This window comes from Narcine bancroftii, chromosome 2 (genome assembly GCF_036971445.1).
Source record: "Narcine bancroftii isolate sNarBan1 chromosome 2, sNarBan1.hap1, whole genome shotgun sequence".
Lineage (NCBI taxonomy): Eukaryota > Metazoa > Chordata > Chondrichthyes > Torpediniformes > Narcinidae > Narcine > Narcine bancroftii.
Genome location: NC_091470.1, coordinates 76,489,155 through 76,505,467, shown reverse-complemented (window position 1 = coordinate 76,505,467; position 16,313 = coordinate 76,489,155). Strand labels below are relative to the sequence as shown.

The 16,313-nt window shown below is 44.1% G+C and overlaps 1 protein-coding gene and 1 long non-coding RNA gene across 7 annotated transcripts in view; one reads left to right on the top strand and one right to left on the bottom strand.

The window, feature by feature from the left end:
• Positions 1-1,398: 1,398 nt before the first annotated feature.
• LOC138753766 (uncharacterized) lies at positions 1,399-14,084 on the bottom strand. 2 transcript variants are annotated; one of them, XR_011351416.1, is made up of 3 exons: positions 13,576-14,084; positions 4,725-4,805; positions 1,399-1,539 (listed from the first exon to the last, which is right to left on the bottom strand). It is a non-coding gene; the product is annotated as an uncharacterized lncRNA (long non-coding RNA). The 2 variants fall into 2 exon arrangements; XR_011351415.1 differs by lacking the exon at positions 1,399-1,539 and adding an exon at positions 1,729-2,646.
• Positions 13,546-16,313, top strand: part of LOC138753762 (phosphofurin acidic cluster sorting protein 2-like) — a 301,705-nt gene continuing 298,937 nt past the window's right edge. For 3 of the 5 annotated variants that reach the window (XM_069917135.1, XM_069917136.1, XM_069917134.1), the window contains exon 1: positions 13,546-14,208. The gene's annotated coding sequence lies outside the window, so the exon portion shown is untranslated. The remainder of the gene's footprint in view (positions 14,209-16,313) is intronic. The other 2 variants (XM_069917138.1, XM_069917141.1) reach the window with 2 other exon arrangements.

Sequence of the window (16,313 nt, the reverse complement as noted above, 5' to 3'; positions counted from 1 at the left end):
AGTCATCCATATGAATAACAATAGCGGTGGGGGGGAACATCCATGCATATGAAGGCCCTTCTTCCCCGGCCTTTTTCTGCTGAGTTAGCTGGGCAGCTTGACCAATGCCATTTTAGGGCTGTTGGTCTGATGCTGCCCCAGCTTCTATCCGCACCGGTTCGTTGTCCTGGGAGTCGCTTTAGCGATCTCTGTCCGCATCTGCTGCTGCGCGATGTGCCAGCATGATCTCCGCAATTGCGGGCCGCCACAGTATTAATTTTTTATTATTTTCAAATAAGAAATTTATGTAGAAGTTTTTTTTAATGCATATGTTAAATTAAATAAAAATAAAATAAAATATACAGTGGCTATATTGAAACAAATAAAAGAGCCTCTTTGGTGAGACAGATATTTCAAGTTATTCTCATAATGGGTCAAGATGAAAATAAAGCCACCAATTTAGTCTAATAGATAACACAATGTAAATATTATCTATTATCTCTGGTGCCTGTAAGATACCAGTTCTCTGTATATTTAATTTTTTAAAGATATTAACTTTTATCAAAATGTCCTTCTACAGTATACAGTACATGACAATAAAGGAATTTTGAATCTTCGCTGTAATTCTGTATTTGCCCAAACATTTTCATATCAGATTTTGTAGAATGATATTCCACTGGGAAATTAATATTGCAAGGCTATTTATGACCAGAATAACAGTACAGACCAGCTCTTTACCAGATTCCCAAGGTTATTAGAGCTCCTTTTAGGTTGTTTAGATGTTTTTTTATTTCTGTTCGCACATCAGTATGTATAATATTGTATGTTTTCTGGTAACACGTGTTTTTGGTAAATGCACTATTGAAATAGAAGAGAATTTACAATAAGCATTTGTGCATTAAGATCCTTAATCGTAACAATTATCCTGGAGAAGATTTTTTTTTAAATATTGATACTGTTAAAACATGACTATTTTCTTAAATCAATTAAAGTATCCAAAAAAATAAAACAATCAAGAGTACCTATTCAAAATATTTGCCCTTATTGATATAAAATATTCTATAGCCTAGAAATTAGACCCATTTGAACATCTATTGCATGCTTGATTTGTATTGAATGCAATCATTTCAAAGGGTGGGTGGAGAATGTGGCATCCTAGCAACATTGGATAATATCATGTTTTCCCTCTTGTTTCATTTTCTCTGATCTCCATGACAACAATGTCGGCTTCTGTACTGTGAGGCTCATGGGAGCGAGCCCTTTATGATCTGACTCCTTGCCTGTAGACATTTGGGGCAATGACATAGTAGCTGCAAGCAACTGCCACTGGGAATCACACAGATGGTTCTATTCCATCAAATCAGGGAACTTGGTGTACTAGTCAGTATTATCATCAGTGCCCCAAAAGGTGAAAGAAATCAGGTGAAGTTGAGAAAATAAAACACACACAAGGTTTTTATTTACTATTTTCTTTGTGTGTTTGAATTTTTTCATCGCAGGTCATTGGTGTGATACACACCATCTGTGTAGCCACACCAAAAAATGGTAAAAGCTAGAAATCTGAAATAAAAACAGAAACATACTAGAAACATTCCAAATCAAGAAGAATCTGAGGAAAGTGAAGAAGAATTAATTTTCGAGATCGAAGAACCTTTGTCCAAATATTAAAAATGGTAAACAATGAGGCATTTAACTTTAATGTTGAACAGAAAGCTTTCAAAGATCCAAAACATCTTAAGTATCACTTCTGTTTTATTTTTTTCAAACTAACTAAATTATTTTTAGAATGGTTAATTATAATTGTAAGCATATGTGACCGCAATGTTCCTGCTGTATGGAGTAGATGACCGATTTTTGAATTGATCAGCTGTTCAGCTCTTTGTGAGGCCTACATAACTTCAGTGATCATCTTTAAATGTATATATGGAGTCTGGCAGATGTCGCATGGCCTCATCACCCTCAGCAGGATATCTATGGAGCAATGTGGTCTCCTCCACATTGGGAAAGATTGCACCAGAACACATCTGTTTAATCTGAAAGCATAAACATCGAGTTTCTGTTTGTCCTATTACTTTAATCCTCTAACTCTGACTTGGCTCTTGATTTTGTACATTGTCCTAATAAGGCTCAATGTAGTTTGAGGAAAGCACCTCACCTTCTGACTAGGCACATTACAAACACTTAGATTCAACAATGAGTTGATCAATTCTAGATTATCTGCCTTTGTGCCATTTTTATTTCAGATTTCTAGAAGTCACTTTGATAATTCCAGATAGTTATTTGCATTTACACTTGTTCTTATTATGTCCTATTGTCACCATATTTGTCATTTGATTATTCTTGCCTTTCACGATATTGCAGGCCTTTTCCTTTTTTCTCTCTCCTCTCTTTCTCTGCATATTATCCTTCTACCTCTTCCCAGTTCTGATGAAAGGTCAATGACTGGAATGTTAACACTTCACCAGATGCTTAAAATATTTGGTGTACTTTCTTTATTTCAGATTCTCAGCTTCTCCAGAGTTTTGCTTTTGAAGAATTGATCTATGCCTTGTCGATAAGAGTGGGGGAGCTCATATTTTTTTTAAAATAGAATGTTATCAAGTAACCTCTCCCTTAGTTTGCAATTCCTGGGTAGATTATGTTATTGCATTGCACGGCTTAGCACTTCTGAAAGGAAAAAATCGACAACAATACAAGGATGCAGAGACTTGTGTGGAGTGTATCTTAGTGTTCTAGCAGTTATTTTTTAAAAATATTACACTGCTGTATTTTACTCTATATTTCTACCCACTGCTATGAAATATGAAATATGACAAAATGTTTAGATTTTGTTCACCCAGAATTACTTTTAAGGAGAAAATTATGCTCTAATTAAAATTGCATACAAAAAACTGCTTATTTTCTGGTCTCATAAACTGTACACTATCAAAACAATTTTTAGTAATTGCCTTGTCAATTATAAAATATAATTTTTAGTAATTTCCTTGTCAATTATAAAATATAATGTCATGGAATTAGACATTGAAGGAGAACATTAGACCTATCAGTCTAGGTATGTGGGTCTCCACCAGCGCCAGTCTTTTGTTGCTTCCCCGTAGCTGCACAACAGTGTTCTATCTTGAGTGTCTGTACAATTCCCCATTGAAACACCTGATTGATTGGTGTGCAGTAGTGTGACAGGGAGTGAGTTCCATTTTGTACTTGCTCTCATTGTAAACATAAATTTCCCTCACATCTCGATCAGAACTTTTCCCTAAAATTTTTAACATTTGATGTATCTACAAATGACAACATCCCTCTATCTTATCTAAGCCGGTCATGATCTTTTGGTGAAAGATGTCCTGTTTAAAATAGATGTGCAGAAGGTCGCTTCAATCCAAACTGGTGAAAGCTGTGAGTTTGGGAATCAGAATGAGCATATTGTTTTATTGATGAACTTAACCTTTCCTTTTAATTCTTGTGCATTACAAAGTAGGGTTGCCTGTGGATGAGTAGATTTGTATGTATTGATGAAAAAGTTACGTCAAAGCATGCAAAACCTGACATTCAAGCTTATATATAACATGGCTGCGCTAATGGAAATGGCATTTAAAAATACAGGAGAACGTCATCCTCCATAAGCAGCCAAGTAGATTGCAGATTGCTCAAAAAAAGTTAAAGGTTGCAAAACTGATTCCAAAACACATTGATGAGACCAGTTCATTTTCAATTGGTTCATTTTTAACATTTTATTGGTTGAGATCAGCCAAGTCATTCCATTCCCATAAGAAATATCAAATTGACAACGTGCAGCACCACAATTCAGACAAGGAACAAAACAAATCTCAGAGAAGTTTGAAACAACTGCAGAATTAAGGACTTCTCAGCTTGGCAGTTATATTATTCATTATGTTTGCTCCACCTCAATGTGTTTTGAAGGCATGGCACCACTCCCCTCCTTGCAAGATTCTGCACCCTGCTATGTCTTGTATCTGGCACTAGGGAAGCAATACACTCCCTAGTGGAAAGCTCATATTGATGATTACAGAAACACCTGCCCATCTCCCTAATTATGGAATTCACCATGACCACTGCATTTATAAATATAAGCTCTCAATAATTTTAACCCAAATCCTTAATTATACATATGTACTACTGGATAAAATGACAATATGTGTCCTTTCTTTATAGCAAAATATCAGAAGCTGGGCAGACACAGGGCAAGTACAAAATAGATCATTATAACACAACAGCATTACAACTTTCTTTTTGTCCACTCTCCCACCTCTGTCATTGCACGAGACTTGCATTCTTTTTCTTTTGACTCTTCTTACTTCTGTTTCGGAACTTTGCAATCTTGAAAGTCCTGTGACTGTTTCTTCAAGATTGAAAAAACATTCCACAGGGAATAGAATTATGGAGGATAATCATGTTATTCCATTCGACATGCATTTTACTCTCCTCATGGGAGCTATCCAAATGTTTCTGTTTTTCTCCCTCTGTCCTGCAGGTTTTCTTATCGGACATTTATCTAATTCCATTTTGAAAGATTCTGCTCCACCACACATTTAGGCTGCGTATTGCAGATCATTCCTATCCTTTACTATTTCCTTTCTTCCCAAGTGCTTTAAATATGTCTTTAACTTGCAAACCTTCCTGTCAGAGGAACCAATTTCTCTTTATTTACATGATTAAAACCCATTTAAGGCCAGCGATATGTCATGTGAACACAAAGTCTAACCTTTTACTTATCCACCTGCACTTACCTATCTGATGTTGCTTTTTCCTCGGCACCTTCACTCTTCACTAATGGGCTCCAGTGAAGAACCCATTTCTGTAAATGAACCCTGCAGACAGAAAGAAAGCTTAATTGGTGTTATTTTAAACACATTTTTCTTACTGTTTTCTTCTTCGAATAAAATGGTTTATATTTCCAGCTTGGACCAGATAACAGCCAAGGTAGTGAGCATCTGTGGTTATCTATTCACCTGCTTACTAAGCTCAATCCCCTTTTGTCTTGCGGATCTAACAGTAGGTTCAACCTGACTGTACAAACTCTACTCCGGTGGTTTTCAAACTGCCCCCCTAAACTCACATTCTACCTATGCCATAAGTGCTCTGTGATTAGTAAGGGATGTGAGTGGGAAGGGAAGGTTGAGAACCACTGTTCTAGATTCAATTGTTACTGAAATATTTTGCTTGAGAAAAATTGTCAATGGCCCATTTCCTTTGGAGTTATGAAACCATGGACATAACAAGTCAATTAGGTATGATTAAAACAGTGGTAACTTGATCACACAGAGCTTTCCATATATTGATAATGTTAAACAGGGAAGTCTGCAGATGCTGTGATTGTTCACAAAAGTGCTGGAGAAACTCAGTATCTATAGGAAGCAAAGGGTAACTAATGTTTCAGGCCTGAACCCTTTGTCAAGGTATGAGAATTTGCATATCTTGTGTCCGTGTCCTGATAATGGTTCTCTGGGACAGGAAATCCTGAGATGAGGGTTATTGTGTCTGGGGTAGGTGGAGATTTAAAAGAGTTTTAATGAAAACCAGTCTTATCTCTGCCTTTTTTCCAATCTGTTCTAGAAAACACAAAGTTACAGAAGAAGTTCATCCAAATACATCTGGATTTATAATGCTTGAATGAATATGTTATTTCAGAGCAAGTATATGTCAGCTGGAAGCAGGGTTGTATTCAAACAAAATAGTAGAGTGCAATGTGCATGATTCAAGATTAAGTTACAATACTCCCTTGCTAATAATTTTAAAACTTTAATGAACAAAATTATATCTTTTTAACAAGGCTAACTGGATCATCAGTACAATTTGAATCCCAGGAATTAAGTGTTTAGTGTGAAAGCAAATTCAGCTCAACGTCGACGTCAGATGATGTCATCTCACGCCGGAGATTGACGGCCTCGACCCCTAGTACAATCCCCAGTGTCTGCAGATGCCGACATTGCAATCGGGCAAGTGTGAAATGGGCTATTGCATTGTGGGATTGAAATGACCCAAGTTTTTGCGTGAGTGCAGCAATGTGAAGGAAGAAAAGATTAAAATTAAGGTATAAACTTTGCTGTGGGTAAGTTGCAGCAGGGGGGAGAGAGAGAGAGAGAGAGAGAGAGACAGAGAGAGAGAGAGAGAGAGAGAGAGGAAATAAATAGAAAAAGTGGACAATTTTTAATCAGTGTGGGAAAATTGGTAGCGCTCTCGCATACAATTTATAAAGACCATGGAAAAAAGCATGGCAGATCTGATTTCCTAGAGTGCCCTGCAGCAGAGAAACCCCTCCATGAATGGTCCGTGCATGCAGCCGGGCATTCAGCCCTTTCTCTGAGGCAAGGAATTCTAGGAGGGCAGGTCCGCCATCACTTTTTCCCAAGGTATTTATAGATTGTATGCAATAGTGCTACCAACTTTCCCATACTGTATAAATCATGCGCTATAGCACTACAAACTTTCCCATGCTATATAAATGGAGCGCTTTAATGCTACCAACTTTCCCACCTTGTTTAAAAATTGGTCCTATTGCTATTTATTGCTAGCACTTTTACAGTCCCTTATAAAGATTTAGATAGGTGGGAACAACAACAACAGATGCTGAAGGGCTTATACTGTGCTGTACATAAAGCTTAATTATGTTATAATTAGGCATGATTAATTTTGTTGGAATATAAGATCATAATATGTCGATCAGGATTTAGGGCAGATTCACCATTGCTTGATGTGTCGTGACGTCACTGGTAGAAGGTAGAACAGTCCTAACCATGGGGATGGCTCCTTGCAAGTGTTCCAGTTAGGAGTGGTCAAGTGTGAAAAGCCAAACCCCTATTCCTATCTCAGGACACTGAATGGCCGATTTAGTGGTACGCATGTGTGAAAGGGACTTCAAATACATACTTTATTTTGAGCTTGGAGCTATATTTAATATTTAAATATAATGAAATAACAGCCTTGAAGAAATAATGTAATTGAAGTTGATAGCAACACTGAGCCAACAGGAAGTAATATATCTGAACTGTTCAAAAATAAAAAGGGACTCAGTAGAAACAAAGGAATAAGTGAGCCAATGGTAAACCATGTAAGAATTCATTAGAAACTGTAGCATTGGGAGTATGATGGAAAATATTAATATCACTGAACTAATTGGAAATATTTGAATAATTATGTGGAAACATTAGAATGGGAGAAATTAGAATGAGATAACTTACTGCCAAGCCATATGAAAATATTATTTTCATCTAATTATTTGGGAACAGTTGCAGTACAAGAACAATGAGATTTGATATTTTGTTAAAAATATCGACCAAAGGAAATAAGGGGTTTGTTGGGGGGGGGGGGGGGGGAAGGGTGCACAGAGGCAGAAAAAGCAAAGGTGAAACAGTTTAGGAGATTTCTGCAGGTAAGCCAATGCTTTCCTGCTTTTTGAAATAGTGTGATTTACAGTGGAACAATTTTGCTACCTTAGTAAATGAGAGAACTTTTGCATCTCCCCAAAGTCTTTCCACCATCTAAAAGGCTTGCCAGGGGTGTGATGAAATAATCTTCACTTGCCTGGATGGGTGACCCTTCAACAATACTCGAGAGGCCCGTCACTACACAGGGCGTAATAGCTCACCTGAGGGCAGAGTGAAACACGAAGCTGTGATTGTAGTAAAAAAACTGAAATGCTGGAGGAACTCAGCTGGTCTTTTCAGCATCTATAGGAGACAAAGATATATTTCCGACGTTTTGGGCCTGAGGCCTTCTTCAAGCAAAAATCAGAAAAGGCAGAACCAGGATATATCAGAAAGTCTCAGAATTCAAACAATGGGGGAGGAATTCAGGCCAACAAAAGGTGTTAATTGGATGTGATAAGGGGCTAGGTATAATTTATCATGTGTGTGTGAAAGGAAACAGGGAATGGAGAAATGATGGGGGGTGGGAGGCACCCCGTCCACCACCATATGCCCAGTAGCAGCATGCACTGTATCAACTCACCAAGACTCAATTGCCAGCATCTTCCAAAGCCACAACCATTACCAGCTAGAAGGGCAAGAACAGCAAAAGCATGGGAACAACCACCACCTGGAAGTTGTCCTCCAAGCCATACCCCATCCTCACTTGGAAATGTATCACCACGCAATACTGGAATTCCCTTCCTGAAAGCATTATGGATTTACTCACATCGTGTAGACTGCAGTGGTTCAAGAAGACAGCTTACTATCAGCTTCTGACGGACAATTAGGGATGGGCACATAAATACTGGTTCACCTAGTGAATAAATGTTGTGTAAAAATTGAATAACAAGATGAAATACTGTGAATGGTGGAGCCCTTTAAAACTACTAATGGTCTGGGTTAGGGTTAGGGTTAGGGATAGGCTGAACCAAAGTCAATCACTTTGACTCTGAAAAGATATCGTTTGTGTTCTGCTAGCATGATATTATCTGGTTTGATATCTGTGTGAATGATAGATGATTCCTTCAGCTTCACCAAAGCTCTCAGCAGCTGAATGGCAATTATCCTAATGGGCTGAGCAGGAAGAGGGGCAAAGTTGTTCGTTTTTTTAGAAATCCAGTAAGTTCTGCTGCAGAAGTTCCAAGACCAGGTAGGACCTTCAATTCAAGAAATTGAAGAATATGAAATTTGTTTGCATCCACATTTTGAATCAGTTTTAACATCCTTTTTTCTGAGGCAATATAAGCATCATGTTTCAGGGTCTTGAATAGCAACGATCTGACCAGTATTTCTTTTATGACAGCAGGTCACCTCACCATATACTCCCTCACCTATCAATTGGATAATGCTATATATTGTACCTCGTTGTGAGGTAGAATTACAGACATCCTTTTAAGAGTGGGTTCAGGAAGAATGGTTTTACAGGAAATCTTTCAGAGCTCATATTCAAAATCTTCTTTCTTTGATCATTTTCATTGTTCATCGATCATTGAGTGAAAATTATGATACAAGGTTTCTGAATTTGTCTATGTTTATAATCCTCTTCAAATGTATGTATATCTTCATTCCGTCCTCTTCCCTCCTCCATGTTGCTGTTGAGGCCATAAAGAACCCTTCCAGAATAAAACACATTTTTATTGGTCATTTTCTGTCAGTAAGGCACATATTTCTTATGCTCTCCTAAGAAATCAAAATTGAGATTTATACTTAATTTCTTCTGCAAAGAGTCAGCAAAAGGATGCAATCACCAAGCCTGAACCTAACTTAATTAATAGTCATGCAAAGCTGTACTGAGTTATCAAGATCTTGTTACATTATGTCACAATCTGTATTTTGTATGTTCTGATGTCATCATTATTTTGTGATTTCATCATTGTATTTTGTAAGAAAGGGTAATTATAATTCCTCTGATGGAAGAAGCCTTCTATATAATAATATAGTGAGATTTTTCTCTGATTTTGAATGTATCCATTGAATAATTTTTACTTTTAAATCATCTTCATTTTTTCATAACTCTGTGGCGGTGCACACTCTCTCGTGGTGAACCGGCCCCGTGTGTAACGCCACGTGCTGGGGCAGCCATGGGAAATGGCGCTGTCAGGGTTTTCTCCCTGCCTCAAGTCTCCTACCCAGCGTGCACCTGGGGCAGCGATTATGATGTCACAATGCACAAGGTGACTGAGCTCATGCTGCCCTTAAAAGGGCGCGCACTGAATTTGAATAAAAACGGTCATTAACCACTTTCAATGTGGTGGCTGAGTCTTTCTTGGCTGTGTCCAGCACTACATTGGTGACTCCGTTGAGCCCAGACACCTCTCTGGTCTCAAGAACAGAGATCAACGCTGTTGCCGTCAAACTGCTCCCCTTCTGGGCCCATTACCTGCGTACGTGGTTCGGGGAGGCAGAGGCGCAGTTTCAAATGAGGAATATTTCAGCAGACGCCACGATGTTCTACCATGTCATGAGCGTGCTGGATGAAGAAACGGCAGCCAGGGTGGACGATCTAATACACAACCCACTAGCCGTGGGAAAATATCCTTCCCTCAAGAACCTATTCCTTGGCACTTTTGTGCTCTCCCCTCAGCAGTGTGCATTCAGGCTCCTGCACCTCAATGGGCTTGGGGACCGCACATCATCGGCTCTAATGGTCGAGATACTGGTGCTGGCGGAGGATCACAAACCTTGTTTTCTATTCCATCAGATCTTCCTCAAGCAGATGCCTGGAGACATTCAATCTCTCCTGGCGGATGAGGACTTCACGGATCCACGCCGAATTGCAGGCTGAGCGAACACACCCTGGCGCACCAAGAGGGAGAATGAAGCAGCCCTCAGTCAGGTTGTGCGACCAAGAGCCAGCCAGATGCAACACTCCCCCAAGCACAAGCCGGAGGAGCACCATTCTACCTAGTGCTTTTACCATCAGCGCTGGGGAGTGCAAGCTTGTAAGTGCCAACAACCATGTGACTACCAAGGGAAATGACCCAACCAGCCACCGTTGATGGCTGCGACGGCTGGGCACATGGACACCCTCCTTCACATTATCGACAAATCCACCGGCTGGTGTTACCAGGTGGACACAGGAGTGGAGATAAGTGTCCTGCCCCCCCACTGCCCTCGAGACAAGCACCCAATCTCGTGGTCCCACCCTGCGGGCAGCCAACGGTTCCGGCATCAAGACCTTCAGTACCTGCAGGGCGGATCCAGATAGGGAAAGAGAAATTCCACTGGAAGTTTGTGTTAGCCTCAATAGGTACTGCGTTGTTGGGGGCCGACTTCCTGAGGTCACATGCACTGTTAGTCGACATGAAGAGCAAGAGGCTGGTCAATGCTCGCACCTTCCATTCAGTGTGCTTGGCCACAGATGCCTGCAAGCCTGAGATCGCTGCCATCGCCACTTCCAGGGACGAGAATTCAAGTATAATCCATGAGTTCCCCAACATCCTTCAACCACAATTCGGTGCCACATTACCCCAGCATGGGGTATTCCACCATATCTCCATGCAGGGCCCCCCGCTGCATGCCAAGCCCAGACAACTTCCACCCGAGAAGCTGCGGCTGGCAAAGGAGGAGTTTTCGCAACTGCAGGAGTTGGGGATCGTCTGTCACTTGGACAGTGCCTGGGCATCCCCTCTCCATGTGGTCCCCAAATCCTCTGGGGGCTGGAGACCCTGCGGCAATTACCGGCATTTGAACGATGTGACCTCACCTGATAGGTACCCGTTTTCACACATTCAAGACTTCTCGGCCAATCTCCACAGTGCACAAGTCTTCTCCAAAGTCATTCTGGTGCAGGGGTATCATCAGATCCCAGTCCACCCCAAGGACGTCGGCAAGACGGCGATCATCATCCCCTTTGGCCTCTTTGAATTCCTGCGTATGTCCTTCGGCCTCAAGAAAGCGGCCCAGACTATTCAGCACCTCATGGACGCAGTAGGTATGGACTTGGACTTTGCGTTTATCTACCTGGATGATACCCTTATCGCCAGCCACAACCACAGAGCACAAGGCCCACCTCTGTACCCTGTTTGCCCGACTGGCGGAGTTTGGCCTTATGGTCAACGTGGCCAAGTGCCATTTGGGCAAACAAACGCTGCAGTTCCTGGGGCATACCATCTCGGCAGCAGGTGCTGCCCTGGCGCCAGAGAAGGTCACGGCCATCCAGCGGTTCCCCAAGCCAACCACCCTCAAGGGCCTGCCAGAGTTCATAGGGATGGTGAATTTTTATCATCAGTTCATCCCTGGCACTGCCCTTACCATTGTGACTGCTGTTCATTTTGATCACCACTAAGGAGAAAGTCCTGACTTGGTCGGAGGAGGCAGAGACCGCTTTTGCCGCAACAAAGGAGGCCCTTGCCAATGCAACTCTATTGGTGCACTCATGCCTGGAGACACACACGGCACTCTTGGTGGGCACCCCAGCCATGGCGGTAGGGGGTGTACTTGAGCAGTGGCTCAATGGACAGTGGCGCCTGCTGGCCTTCTTTAGCAAACAGCTGTGCCCACCGGAGCTCAAGTACAGCGCTTTCAACCGGGAGCACCTGGCGCTGTACCTAGCCATCCGGCATTTTTGATACTTTCTGGAGGGCAGGCACTTCACGGTGTTCACGGACCACAAGCCCCTCACACAGGGACTCGCGATGGCCAAAGATCTGTGGTCGGCTTGCCAGCAACCCCACCTCTCCTACGTGTCGGAGTTCACCACCAAGATCCAGCACAGGGCAGGCAAAGGCAACATCATGGCGGATGCTCTCTCTCATCCGGCAATCAATGCTCTCGCCCCCGGCCTTGACTTGGCACAGGCCCAGAAGCTGGACACAGAGACGCAGGCTTTCCAGACTGCCATCTCTGGCCTCAAGCTTCAGGACATTCAGTTGCCCAACAGCCCGGACATGCTGCTCTGTGACATCACCGGCTCCCCCTGCAAAACTCCTCCGCCCAGTAGTTCCACCGCATTGGAGATCGAGGGTTTTCAGCTTAGTCCACGACCTAGCCCACCCCTCAGTGAAGACTTTGGTGTGAATGGTGGCAGAGCGGTTTGTGTGGCATGGGCTCAAAAAGATGGCGAGGAACTGCACCAGGTGCCAGGCCTCCAAGGTCCACCGGCATACGCAGGCCCCAATCCAGCAATTTGACCCGGCGGTGCAGAGATTTCAGCACATCCACGTTGATGTCATAGGTCCCCTGCTGATGTCCAGAGAAGTGAGCTACCTTCTCACAATAGTCGATTGGACCACGAGATGGCCAGAGGCCGTTCCCATCAAAGAGGCTTCCACAGAGATGTGCGCCAGGAACCTAGTCAGTCATTGGATTGCTAGGTTCGGAGTCCCAGCGCACATCACCATTGACAGGGGCGCCCAGTTCACCTCCATGCTCTGGGTTCAGCTGGCGAACCTCCTGGGGGTTAAACTCCACCACACCACTGCCTACCACCCACAAGCAAATGGTTTGGTGGAGTGGATTCATCGTCATATGAAATCCGCCCTCATGGCTCGCTCACTGGCCCAGGCTGGGCAGACGAACTGCCATGGGTCCTTTTCATTATCAGAACAGCACCCATGGAGGACCTACAGGCGTCTTCTGCAGAACTGGTCTATGGCGCTCCACTCTCGCTGACTGGTGAGTTCTTTGGCCTGGAGCCCAATGTCACGTCTGAGCATGCAAACCTTTTGGCAGACCTCCGTAAGAAACTATCCTTGCTAGCCACTCCCCCACCCCCACCTCCCTCGCATCATGGCGTCTGGCCGATGTTAGGTCTGCTTTGTTCATGAATGAGTGAGACAAACACCAGGCTGAGTCGAAATCAGGGTTCTTTGTTCTTTATTACCGGATTGTAACACTTGCGACTAAACATGTTAGTCGGAGAATGCATTCTGCCGTTATCAGCAAAATGGTGATTTTTTATACCCTTGGATACATGCTTAGAACATCATCATATCATTACTTGTCCAATGACTAAAACTGTTGCTATCCTTTCCCTGCTAGCTTCCTGCCTCTCAATCCATCAATGTCTCTCTTATCTTGTAAGTACAAGGATGCATTTACATCTTGTTACAGCCCTGTACATTCCCATCTCATGATGTTTTACCTAACAGGAGTACAAGGACACCTCCCCTTCTTGTTACTGCCCTGTACAGGGTAACTCCCTACACATTCCCATCTCATGATGTTTTACCTTACACCGACACATCATCCCAAAGAGCTGGACTCGGCGGAATTCATATTTGTTCGGCGTGGCCCACATATGGCACCTTTACAACGCCTATATGAAGGTCCATACAAGGTCCTCCAGCGATCAGGCAGGACTTTCACTTTGGACATAGGGGGTAAAGACGAACTTTTCACTGTGGACCATTTGAAGGCGGTACACTTAGACCTATCACAGCCGGTGCAGATGGCCATGCCCAAATGCCGGGGCCGTCCGCCCAAATGGCAGGTCACATAGCCGGTTCTGGGGGGAGGGGGTTATGTGGCGGCGCACTCTCTCATGGCGAACCAGCCCCGCGAGTATCGCCATGTGGTGGGGCAGCCATGGGAAGATGGCGCTGTCGGGGTTTTCTCCCTGCCTCAAGTCTCCTGCCCAGCGTGCACCTGGGGTAGCGATTATGACGTCACAATGCATGAGGTGAATGAGCTCATGCTGCCCTTAAAAGGACGCGCACTGAATTTGAATAAAAACAGCCATTAACGACTTTCATTGTGGTGGCTGAGTCTTTCTTGGTTGTGTCCAGCACTACAACTCCACCATTAACCCTTATTTACAGAGATCATTCCTCAAGCTTTTGGCAGTTCACATTTCACCTTTTAGGTAAGTGAGACAATTAAAGTGCTGACATTAAGCATTGGAAGAGGAATCAATGTAAAATTATAGAATTAAATCATTTCCCCAGACCTATTCTCTATTGCCCTACTAAGTCACTCTCCTGGTCAGAGCCATGAGATGTGACCATTCACTTTTGGAGCCTCTGAAGTAGAATGCCAGTCTCCTGGATTGGGCCCCAGGTTAGAGAACTAGACTGTTCTCAGTTGAAATATTTCCTTGTCATAGACATCTGATTTGTTACAAAATGTGTTTTAAATGATCCTTTGCATTATCTGTATTTATGCACAATTTGTGAATCTGTGGATGAACAGGAAATGGTATATTTATTACCACTGCAATCTGGAATGAGCTCAGCCACAAACATTGGTGTAGTGATAGTGTGCTACCACCAGGAGGAGCTGGAGACAGTGTGTAGCATCTGGAGAATGTAGTATCTTGCGAATGTTATTCCATCTTTGGTAGATTTAAGAAGGATGCCTTACCATGAGGTCTGCATGTGTATGTTCTGTCCTTCGTGCTGATTGCTTAGTAAATAAATCTAGTTGTTTTAAAAAGAACCTAAGTTTCTTTTTAAAAGAAACATCACATGGTACCAGGAATGGAAGAAACAGCCAGCAGTGGAAGAAACAGCCAAGTTCTGCTGTGCACAGGAGTGAAAGAAGAAAGTGTGCATAGTGAGTAACAGTTGACATCAACAGAGAAAATATGGAGGTTTTAAAAGCTCCTAACACTGTAAATTGGACTGTAAATATCAACCACGAGTGGAGGCTGTTGAAGCAAAGGTTTATGTTTTACCTGCAAGCAACTGGAATCGATAGCCAAGCAGATACATAGAAAATTGCAATGCTACTTACAGAGGTGAGACCTCAAGCTCTAGAGCACACATGTCAAACTCTGGCCCTATATTTGGCCCGCAAGATCATATCAAAAATATATTAGAGGTGGCCCGCTGGCCGCCGCGCCAGTATAGCGCATGCACAGTAACCGCTGTGTCCCACGGTGAGAGAGAAAGAGAAAAATCCTGGTCCTTGAAAAGTAGTGGTGGGTGGTTTTATAAACACGCTGTCGTGTCCCCCCGCCCACCCCCCCCCCCACCGCAGCGCGGCCTGGTCGGTGTCAGGGAAAGCCAAGGCCGCTTCCCAGTGCCCGGAACCCCAGTGGCACAGCGTTTCTTGGAGCTGCAGATGGAGTCGGGACGCCGGAGGGAAGATTGGGGCTCCCTGCCAGGCAATGGGGGCGCCGGCTGCCGGCGCCCTGCGCCTTCCCACCGGACCAGCGGCGGGTGCCCGGAGTACACGTGGAGAACGAGGCTGGTCGGGCAGGTAGGGTGGAACCCCCCCCCGCCAATCTCGGGAGTGGCGTGGGCTGGATCGGGAATAGCCGCGTTCACCTGCTCCTCCACCGCTGACCGGGATCCCAGCGCGGTCCTGAGCGCGGAGACTGCCCTGGAAAGGTCCTGGGACACCGGCACGGAAAGAAGAGGGGGTCCGGGAGAAACTCAGCAGGTCAAAGGGGGTCCGGGAGAAACTCAGCAGGTCAAGGGAGGTCCGGGAGAAACTCAGCAGCTCAAGGGGGGTCCGGGAGAAACTCAGCAGTCAAAGGGGGATCGGGGAGAAACTCAGCAGGTCAAAGAGGGATCCGGGAGAAACTCAGCAGGTCAAAGGGGGGTCCGAGAGAAACTCAGCAAGTCAAGGGGGAGGGGTCCAGGAGAAACTCAGAAGGTCAAGGGGAGGGGGTCCGGGAGAAACTCAGCAGGTCAAGGGGGGTCTGGGAGAAACTCAGCAGGTCAAGGAAGGTCTGGGAGGAACTCAGCAGGTCAAGGGGGGTCCGGGAGAAACTCAGCAGGTCAAGGGAGGTCCGGGAGAAACTCAGCAGGTCAAGGGGGGTCCGGGAGAAACTCAGCAGGTCAAAGGGGGATCCGGGAGAAACTCAGCAGGTCAAGGGGGGTCCGGGAGAAATTCAGCAGGTCAAAGGGGGATCCGGGAGAAACTCAGCAGGTCAAAGGTGGATCCGGGAGTAACTCAGCAGGTCAAGGGAGGTCCGGGAGAAACTCAGCAGGTCAGGGGGGGTCCGGCAGAAACTCAGGGGGG